This window comes from Leuciscus leuciscus, assembly GCF_965113295.1.
Source record: "Leuciscus leuciscus genome assembly, chromosome: 8".
NCBI lineage: Eukaryota > Metazoa > Chordata > Actinopteri > Cypriniformes > Leuciscidae > Leuciscus > Leuciscus leuciscus.
In genome coordinates, this window is record NC_138732.1 from 7,801,658 (window position 1) to 7,818,266 (window position 16,609).

Sequence of the window (16,609 nt, forward strand, 5' to 3'; positions counted from 1 at the left end):
GAAACATTTATTACTATTATGTTGAAAACAGATGTGCTGCTTAATATTTTTTGTTTAAAATGTGGTACATTTTACCAGGATACTTTGATGAATATAAAGTAAAAACAAAACCAAATAAAAAAACAGCATTTATTTAAAATAGAAACCTTTTCTAATAGTCAATGTCAATGGCTTTGAACTGTCCCTTTAAATGTGCCTTTAAATACACAAGCATTTATCTTAATGAGGTATTCATTTTAATAACAATTTATCTTAATAAAGACAGCACAGACTTATTTAAATGTCGTCTTTTTTTTTAGCATTTAGGCTATATAAATTATTTGCAGTAGTTCACTTCTTGGACAAATTTTGTCCCACCAGAAATGACCACATATCATCAGGTTCACTTCAGTCCCTCACACACATAAGCTCGACATATGGCCATACGTGACTTGGGTGCAGTGTGTGACTTGGGGTCCAGCTCTCTGTGACACTTGTGTGTGAGTGAGTGAGAGAGAGAGACAGACTGTCAGACAGACAACAGACCAGAATGAATGTGCACAATGATACTGACAGCCAAAAGAGGGCATCTCTCTCTCTCTCTCTCTCTCTCTCTCTCTCTCCCTCCCTCACTTTTTCCATCTGTTTGTGTCAGAGGGAATCTGTAGCTATCTGTTTAAAAGGGGGGAAAAGCACTAGATGACAAATCTTGCAAGAAAGAGTTAAACTGTAGTGGAAGTTGAATTTATTCAGCTAAGCATGCACAATTCAAATGTTTCCATGTCTAAACCACTGATGACTGTTTTGCATGACTTTATGAAACAGATGATATGGTTAAGATGTCCAAGAATATCGTAAACAGATTCTGATTCACACTAGCAGAGAGCTCACTTTAAAACCAAAGGTAATGTTAAATGCATATACAATACACACGTCCTTAGACAGATTGGATAGGACAGCAAAGGAAGCCCACAGAGAAAGAGAAACAGACAGCATTAAGACACGAGAAACCACAGACTGCTATTATGTGTCAGAGAGAGAGAGAGAGAGAGAGAGAGAGAGAGAGAGGGTGGCCTAATAAGTTGGCTTAAGAAAATTCCACCAAATAGAGAGAACATACTGGAAAAAGAAAATCATTGCTCATGCTTACATAATATCACATACAAAAAATAAAAATAAGAAATGTAATATTTATCACATTTTTAAACTGTCTGGTAGTGTTTGTAACGCCACATTGCCAAATAGTAATTAAAAAGATAGAAAAGGAAATAAATTGTGACCAGTTGCATCCCCTAAAATATATACTATGCCTTATAAATTCAAACTGTATGAAGTTTAAGTTGATCAAATACCCATATATTGTATATTGTTAATTTTATATATATATATACAGTATATATATTATATATATATATGTATGGTATTGGTATTAATAATGAAAAAAATATTAGAAACACACATTTTTGTTGTTCATGACATCAAAATGTGTTCATATTGATATGCCAGACAAATGCTTTATACACGTGTGTATGTGTGTGTGTGTTGTGTGTGTGTGTGTGTGTGTGTGTGTGTGTGTGTGTGTGTGTGTGTGTGTGTGTGTGTGTGTGTGTGTGTGTGTGTGTGTGTGTGTGTGTGTGTGTGTGTGTGTGTGTGTGTGTGTGTGTGTGTGTTTGTGTGTGTCGATGTGTACTCAGTATTTGATCAGACTGCATACAGTTTCACAAATACATACTGTGATCATATACTGAGTACATATATATATATATATACTGTATAATGTTGTTGGTGAAGCTGCATGCATCAAATACTGAGTCATGACAGGGATATTTGAAAATGTTGGCCATTATCACTTAGTATTAGTTTAGTCATCACGACACTCTCGAGTGTAAATTCTAGCTGAGAGCATTGCATTGTAGGATACAATATTCCACACAGTGTGTTCTGGTTGTACAGTGTATACTGCATGTTTTGGCAAAATGAGTATGTCACACTGTGTACATGTTGCAAACTGTAAAAACAGAATAAGTAGTATGGCAGTGTGCCATTCAGAACATGCCCATTGACTGTAGAGTCTTGAAATGACTCTTAACCGCTGATCTCTCCACCTACAGTGTTTGGGAGAGCACTACATGTGCCCTCTCACTGTCAGGTGGGAACTGAAAGCATATCAAGCCTGTGCATTTATGGTGATTTGGAAATTCACATTCATGACAGCAGAGGTAAAAAGTACACTAATCCAACTAGGTTTTAAGAAGAGAGTTATGCGTGCACACCCATATAAAACTTGCCACTAAGGCATTCAGGGTGGTTGCCAGGGAGGTGACATGCAGTTGCTAGGGTGTTCTGGGTGGTTGCTAGAGCGTTGCTAGGTGGTCCAAATCAAAACAACCATAGTTTCTATGGCATTCTGGCCTCTACTTCAATGCAAGTGTGTGAGGGTTTTTTTTCACTTGGTTTTATCATGCACAAAATCCCTTAAAATCAAGCACAACTAATTATTTTTAGGTGATTAGTTTGCAGATAAACTTTTGCCATTTTTTGTCTCATTTAATGCAGATTACAACAAAACCCCTGTTCCATTGTAATCATCTTGTGTTCAACAACACACTTTACTAACTACTGATCAGAACAACCAACCGTAAATTGCCCTGGAATGACTTTGTCTGGAACACTAATATTTTGCCATTTAAAAGGACCAACACTAAAGTAAGTTAGCTGGAAAAATAATTATTTTTGGCAGCCTCTGGGACATGCAGGCACATATGAAAATAAACCACTCCATGTGAGAGCTGCAGCGCCATGACAGGGTTTATTTTCCAGCCTGTCACAGTTCATTCCTCACATGGGGAATGCTGGAAAGTGGGAATATAACATTTTGAATATTAAATTGGGGCATGGTGCATCATACATATGAGTGAATCGGTTATGCAATTCCTATGATTTTGCCAACGCGTGTTGTTCCTGGAGCAATATTCCTGTCAAGGTCCGTCAGTAACACTATCCCCAACCATTACCATAGTCTAATACAATCTCAAAGAAATTATAGTTACATTTTGGGAAAAATAAATAAGCAGTTTTTGTTATAGATTTACTATATACACTAAACACTCTAAAAAATGCTGGGTTGTTTCAACCCATGTTTGGGTCAAATATGGACAAACCCAACCAAGGGTTTACATTTTTAAGTTTTCGTTTTGTCCATATTTGACCCAAACATGCGTTGAAACAACCCATCATTTTTTAGAGTGCAGTGTAATATACATGAGTGTACTGTATGTATGCAGATAAAGTTGGACATAATATATAGTCAACTTTGCATAGACAGCTGTGTGATAATACAGTTTAAATACATACAGAAGATGCTGCATGTTGTGTAAGCGATGTGTGATGTGATAGTAGGATAACTCAGCCCTACTGGAACCGAACACACACCACCAGCCAATCAGATCGTCCGATCTCCTCCAGCCTTCCATCAAGGGTTGCGCTCTCAAGGTCAGCTGACTTGCTCTTTTCCCTTACACCCACACACACTTACTCTTTCATTCTCACATAAGTCCTCTCTCGCTCCATCTTTCACACACTTCTCTCCCCTCCCCCCGACTTGGTTCTCGCCCTCCAGAAGCGAACGGATCGCTCATATCTGCTTTAACAAGTGCTGTTATTCAGCACGAGCAATTTGTAGCAAAGCACTCAAATCAAACGGCATAACACCGACCTGCCTGACCACACACACACACACACACGCACACGCGCACACGTACACACACAAGCATATCATATATAAATATCATTGTCATAGTTTGTGTTTGCACACAGTGCAAGACACATTTGGTCTGTTTATTATTATTATGAGACTGCAGATTTCCATTTTTGTGTAAGACAGAAACACCTCTATCTGTGTGTGAGATCAGTGTGATATCTGCAGCACGCAGCTGTCACCATGGTAACCACTCTAGAGAGAGAGAGAGAGAGAGAGAGAGAGAGTGAGAGAGAGAGAGAGAGAGAGAGAGAAAGAGAGAAAGAGAGATGGGAGAGAGACATAGACAGAATAATTACACAATTAAACAATTAAAGCAGCAGCTAAAACGTTCTCCAGTGGACGCTGGTACTGCAGCTCCATCCGTCCCGCAGTTAAAAGGAACAATGAGTGAAACGGTGACCTTTGACACGTACATCGCTCCGCTGAGCAGCTTTCTGCTCTCTCCGTGTCTCCTGTCACCTCTCCAGGGTGGAGGAAATAAGAGTTCACTACTCGATAGCACCGGCAGCACACAATTTCACTCAAGAGCCATTGCGACTGTGAGTTTAAACACACACCTGATTCATTAGTGTTACAAAATCCATCACTATATTTGTACTCTCACTTTCTATTTCCAATTTTACCTATTTTACTTATCTGAGCTATAAATAATAGAATTCATATTTTCTTTGTCTTATCTTATCATTTTAGTGTAGAATGAGTAAAGCCGTGTGTTGTTAGGATGACAAAAGTTTAATTTTTAGGCTGCTCTGCCTCAGCTGTCTAACGGTGCTCATCAATGTCAAAATGATCGAGATGGCCAATCAAATCAAAGAAGGCGGGTCTTACTGTCACTGTCACAAAGCAACGAGAGCTTGTGGAAAGATGTAAGTAATATAAACTGTTTTACGATAAAAATGTTCAGCATCGACAGTAATAGACTATCTAGGGATGCAAACTACTCAAGTTTTTATGAAATTTTGAATTGCGTTCAATAATATGCGTAAATGAATGTGAAGAGACAAGAAATGTTTGCATTTTCGAAAATATTAGACATACGAATAAAATAGATTAGATTGATTACTTCAAAACTACAATTAGACCTAGAACTTATTTTACCACTTTTATTTATTTATTCCCTTAAATACCTTTTAATACTTGAATAATTTAATTCCATTATTATTATTGAATAATAAATAATAAAGTCTTACTGTGATACATTCATTTTGTTTGGACAACCACATCTTGTTTTCTAACATTAACAAAATTCAGAAAAAGAAATCTGAAATTGTTTTTAATAATAATAATAATAATAAATTGTTACCACAGTAATTTAATGCTGGTTAACACAATAAATGTTCCAGGAATAATAGCAAATAGTAAAAGATGTGAAAAAGAAGTGAGCTTGACCACCAAAATTGGGTGCCGACGGTCTTTCAATCCACCCAAACTCTCATCCAGGTCTTAGATTTACAGTTAGTTTCTTATTGAATATCCTGTTTCACTATATAATATGTCAACCAAGGCTGCATTTATTTGATCAAATATACCGCAAAAACAGGAATATTTAAAAATATGATTATTTTCTCTTTGAATCTATTGTAAAATGTAATTTATTCATTTGATGCAAGGCAATTTTCAGCATCATTACTCCAGTCCTCAGTGTCACATGATCCTTCAGAAATCATTCTAATATGACGATTTGCTGCTCAAGAAACATTTCTTATTATCAATGTCAAAAATGGTACTTTTATGAATAGAAAGTTCAAAAGAACAGCATTTATTTGAAACAAAAATCTTTTGTAAAATTATAAAATGTATTTACTGTCACTTTTGATCAATTTAATGCATTCTTGCTGAATAAAAAATTCCACAAAAAAAGCCTTACTGAAGAAAAGAAGAACGAACCCTCATTTACTATTATTTTACAGTAAGTACAGGTTCATGTAGTAACTGTGGTGTTTTGGTGGAAACTATAGGACCTATTTTTGTAAGGTACTGTAAGATGAGGTGCAGCGTGTGCTTTACACATGGGATCTATACTCCATAACATATGGAGTCCCAATGGAGCCCGCAGAGGAAAACCAGCTGCTAATTAAAACAAAAAAAGAAAGAAAAAGTTGACACAGCAGGTCTATCTGAGCCAAACGGGAAGAGCTTACACTAGCATCACCTCCACATAAGCACCCCATCACAGCATATTAACACTACCTGAGTTTAAGACTGGCAAAGACACTCACGCAAACTATGTTTTACATCCTCTCAATCACATTCTCTATGCAAACACATGTGCAAACTATGCATTTCAAAATATGTCAGACAATGTGCTTTTCTATGTGTTGAAAGGTTTTCATTTCAGTTCAACTATGTGTGCCGAATAAATAGTTAAACAGCAGAGAGCAAGTCAGCAAGTAAGTCGACATGTTTTATAGCTAGGTATATTGAATAACAACACATTTGGTTTAATGGCACTAGCGTTGAAAGGTCTGTGCAACAAAAGTAGGTCAAAAATAGCCCAATGCGATTTTCTCCATTGGGTGGCCGAACTGGTTTGGGGGTCTTGGAGCACCAAAATTGTACTGGGGTGGAAATCAACCCACGGCAACAACTTAAAAGTAGCCCAATTGACCATTCGCAAAGACCCGCCCTCTTTAGTTACTGTTGCTATGTCCGACAAGCCACGCCGCTCTCACGCCACACCATATTCTCACAGTGAAAAATACATCGAGGAGCAGAGAGGACACTGACAACACGCTGACAGACAGGACAGACCAGGTTACTTCTGATATGAAACAAAGTCTCGACTTTCAAATTTGGTCATTTTTTTACGAAATTTAAACAATAAATACCGTTTTGTGGCTCTTTAATGTGTCTGACAGACCGCTGTAGAGCCTCAGTTAAAGCTGCTCGTGAACCGATCATCTCTTCCTTCTAGTTAATTTACAGCATCAAATAAACATGAATGAACATCAGAAGGAATGTAGTTTTAACTGCGGAAAGACGTTAGTAAACTCCGTTTTTCAAGTTCAAATCCACCAACGTTTAATCTATTAACTCTCCTGACTGCTTTGTCGGACAAAAATGGCGGATTGGTCAGATCGCCTGTCAATCAAACTCCCTGCGAAGGGTCAATTCCATGGAAAACATAGCACAGACATCTGAAGGAAACTCTATCGCCCCCTTGAGTAGGGAGGTCTGTTACCGCCACAGAAATCAGATCAATAACTAATGCCAAAAGATCTGGTAACCATTGCAGTTTATTACAGTCAGTCAAGAGGAGACCAACATGCACAGCGACAAACTAGTTCTTATTTTTATATTTGTTTTTAACAATATACTATATATAAACTATATTTCAAAATATCATGTTGATAAATAGGTACCAGTGCTTTTTCAACATGTTCTCTGTGTGAAGTGTGACTTACACACCAAAAATATACCTTCAAAGTCGCTTCTGTGATGCCACGGCAATTAAGTTTGCATATGAACAGTGCAACCAGTTATATTAATGATATGCAAAACTATATATTTTCAAGTTAGTGGATTGCCTGATCGACTAGTTGAATAATTTATCATGAAAAGTGGAAGCCCTGAATGGTTAGGCTGCTTTATGGTTCACCTGACCCTGATTTGATGGGTTTCTCAGGGAGCGTTAACAAAAGAAGTGGGTAAATATATTAGGGCCCTATAAAATCCTATTTATTTTATCCGAAACTGCTTTTTTTTTCATGTTTAACTTGTCTGTCATGATTTATACAAGTCCGAAAACCGGAATTGGGCTACTTTTACATTGTTGCCGTGGGTTAAAGGTCGCTCCCCCATTTTTATGACTGAATTCTGCAATTCTGTCCATGTTTTCCACATCGCAGAAATCATAGGCCCCAACAATATAATATATGTGGTATAGGATATGCAATATGATTAAACAGAACACAGGAATCAAAAAAAGCATAAAAAAACGGAATATTTTAACTGAAAAACAAAACTAAAAATGAAACGCTAACGTTGGGGCATGGGTGAAGGTTTTACAGTGTTAACTAACAAACAAAGCAAAACACAGCAAGCTTATTAAAGCACAAGTGCTAAAAATATCAAAGCTGAAAATGTATAAGAAAAAAATCTAGACCTCACTAATTGACTAGCTGAACACATCCCGACCCATCCCTAGTTAATATGGCCGGCACCAAAAATACACGTCGCAGATGCAGCGTGTGTGTGAAACAGGCCCTAGTGTGATTGTCTTAGAAATGAGCTCGGCTGAGTCGACCTGCTTACCTGAGTCAATGTGTTTCTATCAGTTCATTTCAATTAGACATTCCTGACACATCTCTCAGAGCTGAGGATAGCGTGAATGAGGGCTGAACAAGAGAGAGAGAGAGAGAGAGAGAGAGATGGGCACAGTAAGTGATGAATAGTTGATGAGATGCTCGCAGGCAGAGCAGAAAGGGGAAAGCTATTCTCTTTTACTCTCCCTCCCTCTCTTTTTCTCGTGTGCAGCCCCCCTCCCCCTTCAGTGCATCTGCTTTTCTCTTTCTACCACTCTCATTTGCTTACCTTCTCCCATCCCGTTCCACTCGTTTTTTTCCGCAATAGCATCTCTTGCGCTCCCTTTCTCTCTTTCAGTAATAACTCCCCTCCTACTTTCCTACAGATGTGTAATATCAGGAGCATGCTGGCTATATAAAACACACACACACACACACACACACACACACACACACACACACACACACACACACACACACACACACACACACACATATATATATATATTACATTTATTTCCATTTCATGTGGGCTCGGGCTGAACTCATGACAGATTCATCTGATTTCAGTCTGTCTGTGTGAATGACAGTACGAGAACACTGGGCGGATAGAGAATTCGCACACAGATTCGCACAGTGTCTTTAAAGGGATAGTTCACCCAAAAATGAAAATTCTGTCATTAATTACTCACCCTCATGTCGTTCCAAACCCGTAAGACTTTCGTTCATCTTTGGAACACAAATGAAGATATTTTAAATTAAATCTGAGAGCTTTCTGTCCCTCCATTGACAGCTACACAACTATCACTTTGACGCTTTAAAAAGTTAATAAAAAGATCGTAAAACTAATCCAAATCAATTGGGCGGTTTAGTCCCACTTTTCTGAAGAGGCTTGATCGTTTATATGATGAACAGATTGAATTTAGGCTTTTATTCACATATAAACATTGATCAACTCACATGGGATAAATGGAAGATCAATGTTCGCTTGACGTGCGAGAACCAATGAGGTTCATTCTCGTGTTACGCAGCACGTTTGAGCTTCCACGAGAGGTTCTCACAAGAGGTTATTTGTTCTTGCGCATCAAGCAGATTCGGTTGAGCTTCCGTTTATGTTCACGGATCAATGTTTAAATGTGAACAAAAGCCTAAATTCAATCTGTTCAGCGTATAAAGCGATCGAATCTCTTCAGAATTTTGGACTAAACCGCTCAATTCATGTGGATTAGCTTTACGATCTCTTTATGAACTTTTTCGAGCGTCAGGTAGTTGTGTAGCTGTCAATGGAGGGACAGAAAGCTCTCAGATTTCATCAAAAATATCTTCATTTGTGTTCTGAAGATGAACGAAAGTCTTTCGGGTTTGGAACGACATGAGGGTGAGTAATTAATGACAGAATTTTCATTTTTGGGTGAACTAACCCTTTAAAGCAAATGGGCGATGTACAAAATACTAAGAAAAATTAATATACATTTTTTTTGTAAATGTGACTTAAAATTTCTAATTTAAAGGTACTGTATTTTGTTTTCCTGTACTAAAGCATAAAAATACCATTATATGTTTGCAGAGATTTAGGAAACATGCTAAGTTCACATACTTTCTCTGAAAACAATGCTACAGCCAATGTGTTGGAATGTCTGTTTTTGTTTTGGTCTGTGTGATCCCGCCCACTGCCAATTTACCCAATAGTACTTCGACACCCCGGGTTGCCAGTTGGCGGAAAACACAGCGTATCCATCTTATTCCTGATGAGCTTACTGCGTTTTGATGGGTGGCACTTCCGGTTTGGGAACTTCCATTCAAAAAGGCTGAAACGAATCATTTCAAATCATAAGGTTGCCCTACAAATAAAGCTGATCCGTCAGTTTGACTGGATGAACTGTCAATTTTCCTTCATGATTTATTTTCAGACATCATGAGAATAACGTTATACTTGGAATTTTAAAGTGACATGTTATAACAAAGAATATCTATGGCAAGAGCTCTTTACAGTCGCTGTATTCTTTTCCTCATGATTATTTTCTTTTTTCCCTTTGCAATCCGCTGTAAAAGCACATTTGTGGTCTGTTCTGCCGAATTCAATTTACGATATATCCCATTAATAATTCACTGGAATGCACGAAGAATCTCTCGCTATTCTCCTCAAATCCTCACGTCTCTTTCCAGGTTTGTTTTCACTGGTAAATGCAATTTATAAACTGACAAAATGACGGAAATCTACTTTGAAATAGTATCACGTAATACTGAAGTTAATGAACATTTTTAATTAAAGCAACATAAGTTACATAATACAGATACTACTGCAGTGATATTTAACCCGTCCGTTATTGCTGTGGAAAGACTCGCCCTTTTGGGGTTATTTAGTCTGTTGAAATACCTTGTTGATGCTTTTACACTTTTAAATTTCCTTTGAATGTTCGATGGTTGAAGGGTGAGTAGATTAATGTCATCTCATTGTGACACTTTTTTAACGTATTGCGTTCATTGAGCGAGCCTTTTCACTGATTGTTTACAGCTTAACGGAAGTTACACCCATAATTCGCGCAAAGCGTCATGGGGCGTAGGAATAAGGTGGACTGCAGCCATGGAAGCCAGCAAGCGAACTGGGTCAGAGATCGCAGTTTCAACACGAAAGCATCAGCATCCGTCTATGTCAAGAGGCATATTAAAACACAGATGCATTAGCTTACAGTGGAGATCGTCACTTTCCATTGTCAATTGCGTTCGTTCATGTTGCGTGCTGTCAATCTGGCAACCTGCGCGAGTGTCGAGTCTGAGGAAACAACTCTCTCCAATATTTTGAATTTGGTCTGCAGTACCCATTTCAACCACTAGCTTGATATTACATACTGCACCTTTAAAACATTTTCATTGCAAATTGTATTATCAACACTAAAAGTTGCATTCTGTTGTTAAAGCAAAAGAGTGATGTACAATATACTAATGAAATCACATTTCTGTCGTGACAACTCTCTGAGTGTTTGGCTTGGTAATGGATATGACAATGTTGATATGTTTGGTCTTAGAATAGATCTCCTACACTGCTCTGGGACTTGCTACTGCCAACACACACACGACACACTGCTGTGAGCAAGTAAGACATGCTGCTGCTGTACAATATAGCGTACATGAATTACCCGTAGCAGATCTATACAGGTGGAGCTGGGGAAGGTGGAGGGTTTCTGCTACACTGCTGCAGAAAATACTGACGAAATATTTGAAGGGATGAGCAGCGAGCGCATTGGCTACTGATACAGCAGGAACCAATCAGCTGTTCCCTATAGAGAATGATGTGATTGCAAGCAGATTGAGTTAATGACCTATTAGACTGCGCCATCTAGAGTTTCATGACAGAACTTTGTATACATTTTTCTCTCAAATTCTCATGTTGATAATATAATTTGCAATGAAAAGTGTTATTTTAAATGAGAAATATGCTAAATAAAAGCATTTCTGCATACTTATGGACCTCACTGTACCACGTGACCCAAGCACAAAGTTTAACATCATGCGGATATAATTTCCTTCCTCCATCCAGTATGGAAAAACAAAAATTGGCGTAGTCGCAAGTTAGCGCCCGTGCACCAAACTGAAGCCACTAGACTACCGAGGAGGTTTGTGAGTGTGCGTCAAGGGACTGAAGATAAACTAAGTGCTGTTCAATAATTCAGTGACTGGGTAAACTTCAACTGTCCTTCTGCAGCTTAAAGGACATTCGCTGTCTTTATAAGCTCCTTATGAAGCTCTATTGATCCTCTAATACAGCTTCATACACTATATACACGTCAGATTAAAAAGCACCATCTTCCTCTGTACGGGCTGGTCTCCCCCGGTGGGAGATTTGCCAGCATTACCATAATCTGACCAGGAGGTGGGGCTGTTTCTGTGACGCTGCCTCTGATGTTCTGCATGTCTTCATGGCTTCAGGGCTTGTGTAGGAATGTTTAAGAGACTGCAGTGAGGGAAAAGCAATAATGTTGCGAGTATAAACGAGCCGTTGTTTGCGATGAAATTTTAAAACAACGTACAATCAATACGTTCATTAATTTTTCCCATTTCGTATCTGAGCGCCTTTGATACAGGCTGCTTTTTATCTGGCATGAACAGGCCAGCTCAACTGTTCTCGGCTTTCTGTTCTCTGTGTGTTTGAAAAAGCACATGGCGAAGTTACTGTGAAATATAAATCAGAGGCAAATGAGAGAAAAAGGAACACGGTCAGCTAAAACTCTGCACTCTGCAACCTGCATAATTCATACAAGCTCCAGATATCTTGCTCGCTCTTTCTCTCATCGCCACTGACACACAGATACACACACTCTTTCTCAAGCACATTCAAACTACCACAGACTGTGTCTCTCTCACTTTCTGCTGCAGAGTTCAAGGTATGGCCACTTTCATCAGTCACATTCAGTTCAGTCACATTGGATTAGATGCTCACTCATACCCTGTCTGTCTGTCTCTGTAGTCTCTCTGTTTCTACATCTGCCATGTCTTTCGGTCTCAGAGCTGGATCGTGTTTCTGCGCACACCGGTCTCCATGGATCAAGACTGCTCTCATTTAATTTCTAACAAACAACAAACAGTCAATCTTACACTTTTACACTGATTATTTCCCTAAATGCGTGCATTAAAGTGCCCCAGTTATTCTATTGTAAAGGTTCCTAATTTTGTTTAGGAGTTTCCTACATTAGGTTTACATGCATCCAAGGTCAAAAAACACTTTAATTTCCCCATAATATACACTACAGCATCACCTCTTTTCTCACAGTTTCTGGAACAGTTCGGTCAAGGTCTCTCTAAACCCCTCCTTTCCGAGAGCTTCCTCTGCTCTGATTGGTCAGATGGCCCAGTCTGTTGTGATTGGTCGACCTATACAGCGCAAATCGGAAACCAAAAGCCCGTTACCATATCTGAATTTCAGCTACACTGAGTGATACGAACAGTAACAATTCGAGCTAATCGTCCTCATCAGTGTTTTCTCAACATGTCACGAACCAAACTCTTCCAGTCCTACATCTACTGTGTTTGAGGGTCTATGTAGACGTTCACAGGCAGCCAATGAAGACCATAGGCTGGAATTAGGCAAATTTGTTACAAAACTATGCAGAAAGCAAGACTGTAATTACTGATGACTCTTTTCAGGCAGTTCAGAATCGGTTCTTTCTTTAGGGAGACAATAACTTCATTTACCGTGTACTTTGGTCTTTGAAATTTCGCAGGCCTTTTACATTCACGAACAGCTATATTACACTCTACATGAAAGGTAATATCTGAAAAAGCATAATAGCAGAATCAGTCCCTCTTGCTGCTTTAAATGGGTAAATCCTCTCGAAATCATCCGACCTATACCTCACATACAGTATTTCTGTATTTTTGCTCCCTGACACTTCTGTCCTCTCTTTTACTTCCCCAAAACTTTGTAGAGTAAACAAAAAGCCATTTTCCATTCATTCACGAGTCAACTCATTCATATCGGCACAGTGACACATAAAGTGAGGCTATTTCAACAGCTTGGGTATCATTTCCTCAGCAAAGAATTGATATTTATATATGCCTATTATCATTCTAAAAATAAATAAGATCTATACCAAATAATATTGAAAAATATTGTATATTTAGATCTGATTCTTTTTAATAAACTATAAGTAACATGGTGATTTATGTGTATTTATTTTTAAGCTGATATTCCTAAAACCTGCTTAAATTTGAATATGCAAACTTTTTTATATTTTTATATTTGCATGTGCATTATATGTACAATATTTGACATGTTTATGCAGTCTACATTGATTTTACCCAGCATTGGTTAAGCTACTCTACTAATTACATCTTCAACAGTGTTATTAGCTACTGTACCAATTACTCTCCCTAAAAATATTGCATTACTTATTACTTTCTAAATCCCATATCATCATTGAATCAACCAGTTGAACAATACAAGGGCAGACATAAAATGACATAATTCTTTCAAATAAATAATATAAAATGGCATAAATTATTCTTGATCTGACCAATTTAAAGGGTTTCATTAAAAACATAAATTTTATCATTAGATGTTAAATCCACAATTTTTTAATATAGAATTGTTCTATATAGTATTTAATAAACAAACAAATAAATCCCAAATAATCTAATCCAATGCAGCACAAACAGTAATTGGACAATGTGCGTTAACATAAACTATCATGCCAATAACGCTGCTATTATATCTAAATATTCATTCTTATCCACAGATATATCAAATGCCTTAAATATTCTATTTAAGAGATTCTTGTCTGTTTCCTAAAACTCACCCAGGGCTGTCTGGAAAGAACAGGACAGGAAGACACAGAAATTCCTTGTAATATAATTTTAGTGTAATATTATTACTAATTTAATAATATGCCATTAGACTAAAAGAACAGACACACATGAATTAAAGAGAGAGAGAACACTTAAGGCTCTGTCTCTAGACGATGGAGTTCTTCCAACAAAAAAAGTCATAATTTGTGCATATATGTCAACTGGAGTAGAAATCACAATCCACAAAGCTAATATCTCAACAAATCTACCAATCGGGTGCCATGCAGAACACTTCATTTCAACCACACCTACTCTGAAGGTCGCTTGACAACCATATGAACTGATTTACAAGTCAAGTTACAAGCAATTTTAAGAAATAAATCATATCTCTGCATTAAAACGGCACTATTATTTCAAAGTCACACTCTGTTCTTAAAGCACACTGAGTCGATGCTCATTTCTAATTCATAAAATGTAAATAGAAAGCATCAATAAATTAAGTCATGTTAAATAAAACATTCACCAATATGTCAGATTATAATAGGGCAGAAGTGTGAAGCCAGAGCTTATCTGCATTTGAATGGGAATCCCTTTCTGTAGGGGCCTTGCCTCTGCCACCTGATCCCCTAACCAACCACATCCAGCAGATTTCCCATCACGTGGTTTCGTGCTCCATGCCAACCAAACGCTAACTGATATGCTGCCATCCGCATTATTTCACACACATTTCTGTATGATGCTTCTCATCATACATCAACTTACAACATCTCTGGGGAGGTTAGAAGCCTGCATGAATCACGGCACATCATGCTGCATTCTGTGAAATCACGTGTTTCAGATGAACATGGGCGACTCTTAGCCTGAAGATTCATGTACATTGCTTCATATTGATTGAACTCCACAGCCTGAGAGTACAGAATAATTGGTAATTTAATGCATGTCAATCTGATGGTTGTGGCAAACCGCTTTAACATTTATTCCTTTAAACTAATATTATGGATTTTTATGTTTCTATTATTTCCAAAAGTGACTCGATATATCACAAGTAAAACATGCAATTACAAATAACAAGACAATAAACTAGTAAAAAATGTTTTGTGTCTTAAAGTTTTTTCTTGAAGTTTTTGCATGCAGATTTTTAAAGGAAATGTTCACATGGAATTACGTAAACTCCACTTACCTAAATTAAGTAAAATTAACAAAGAAAATAAGTAACTTTAACTTGGCCAGTAAAAGGTTGATAGGTAGTAATTTCTACTTAATTGAAGTTTCCTTCGCAATACTTTTTACTCAAACAACATAACACTGAATTTAACCATGCTTTTAAAGTGTATGTAGCTTATCTGCATCTAAGTAACATTTAAGTGTTTAATACAACATTTAATACAAAATGTAAGTGTTTAAGCTCCTCCGTGGGGTCATGCTAAGTAACATTCAAGTAAATAATACAATAGATATCGTACAGACACCATGTCAACATATTAGAAATGACAGTACCTACCCACCCGAACACAGAGACCTCAATACACAATGACGGTAACATTCGATGGATCGTTTTTGAGTATGAATGTGTCATTTTGAGTAGAAAATGAACTCCAGATATCTATAAAATGTCAAGTTACTAAACCTAACAACAAAAGCAATAATAAAACAGTGTAAATACAGCTGGAAAAAAAATCAACCTTATTAATTATTCAAGCCCTAGTGCATGATGGGAACACCCATCATGGAAAGCTGAGTAGGTTTTACTTAATTTTATAACATTGATATTTACACTTTAATTGCTACAAGCTTGAATTGAGTACTAATATAGAATTTACTCTTTTTAAAATACTTGCCTGAACTAACTTTTTCATGAAGAAATTACTTTTTTTCTGTAGTATTTAGGCTACTTCACCACATAATCATTATTATCAATATACAACTAGAATAGGTATAGCGCCAATTGGAATACATACTTGGAAGTGAACACTAAACCACAGATCCTCTCAGAAAACAATAGTAACAATGGAAGTTACTTGCATGAAGCAAAAGCAAACCTCTAACTGAATAGATACTGGTCAAAATCACTTCTGTTTAGCATCTAATGAAGGAGTGAAACCTAAAAAGGTATTAGTCACTAATTAGTTCTCATTGGTTTAAAGGTATAATTGGCTTGCCACAGATGTGGTCAATGCTTTCCCTCTCTCTCGTGTGCTTGTGTGTGTGTGTGTACTGGTGGTGTACACCTAAATGTTTTTAACGGTGATTAGAACAATACTGCAGAGACGCCCAAACACAAGCGACCCATCTTCCCGTTCTCCTCTAGAGCAAAACGCATCATTGTGTGAATGTGCTGCTCTAT

General features: G+C 37.4%; 2 protein-coding genes and 1 long non-coding RNA gene across 5 annotated transcripts in view; 1 reads left to right on the forward strand and 2 right to left on the reverse strand.

The window, feature by feature from the left end:
• LOC309504059 (N-acetyllactosaminide beta-1,3-N-acetylglucosaminyltransferase 2-like) overlaps positions 1-1,153 on the reverse strand; it is a gene marked incomplete at its 3' end in the record, with an annotated part of 84,091 nt that extends 82,938 nt beyond the window's left edge. Inside the window, exon 1 of the mRNA XM_082177040.1 lies at positions 1,140-1,153. The remainder of the gene's footprint in view (positions 1-1,139) is intronic.
• nrg2b (neuregulin 2b) overlaps positions 1-16,609 on the reverse strand; it is an 88,480-nt gene that overhangs the window by 67,336 nt on the left and 4,535 nt on the right. The gene's annotated exons all lie outside the window — the stretch shown is intronic.
• Positions 1-16,609, forward strand: part of LOC309504182 — a 48,176-nt gene that overhangs the window by 9,779 nt on the left and 21,788 nt on the right. The window lies entirely within an intron of this gene.